The sequence below is a fragment of the Microtus ochrogaster genome, chromosome 2 (assembly GCF_000317375.1).
Source record: "Microtus ochrogaster isolate Prairie Vole_2 chromosome 2, MicOch1.0, whole genome shotgun sequence".
In the NCBI taxonomy this organism is placed as follows: Eukaryota; Metazoa; Chordata; class Mammalia; order Rodentia; family Cricetidae; genus Microtus; species Microtus ochrogaster.
The window spans coordinates 67,710,659-67,711,490 of NC_022010.1; positions in this window are offsets into that span (position 1 = coordinate 67,710,659).

Below are 832 nucleotides of genomic sequence, written 5' to 3' on the forward strand. Positions count from 1 at the left end.
ATAGAGTGGTGTTGCAATTATCTTTGCTGCTAAGATTAATGGAAAAGAAATAGTGGGCAATATGGACAGTTGAGCACATAGAAACACACTACCCACGATAACCCCTTAAGGAGCTCCCATGGTGATCATAATTACCACTGTGAGGGACTCCTGGTCAAGATGAGGAACAGATCTTGAATATTTACTACATAGCTATTAGGGGCAAGACCATCAAACATTTCAGGAGAAATAGAAAATAGATAAATTGGTCCTTATGTAAAAATATAGGTTTAAAAGTTTAAGAGTACATGACATTGGATAGGATTGATTTGGTATTATAGTCATTTATGAAAAGAATAAAAAATGCAAAGATATTAAAGTGAGATGTAATGCCATTAGTATCTGAATTTGCTGCAAATTCACAGCCTTCCTTAGAACTTCCAGTCTTGTTTGGTGGACTTATAATTGATGTTTAATCTGAAATTCTATGAAAATAATTAAATCCTATCTTTGGGGTGGGTAATTTTTGAGACAGGGTATCACTATATAGCTCTGATTGTCCTGAAACTCACAATGTAGATTGGCTGGTTTCAAACTTAGAGATCTGCCTTCCTAGTGCTTGGATTAAAGGCCTGTACCACCATGCCAGGCTAATTCTGTCATTGTGTGTGCATGCATGTGTGTGTGTCGTCTCTTTTATAATGTTGTAGGTACAATGTCAATAAACGGAGACTTAATTTTCCTGTCTTTTTCCCATTAACACATTAGAAAACTACATAATAATTGAAGTCTTCTTGGTATTAATGCGTAAGTTATAGTATCATGTGATTATAATTTGTAATAGTCTTATTTA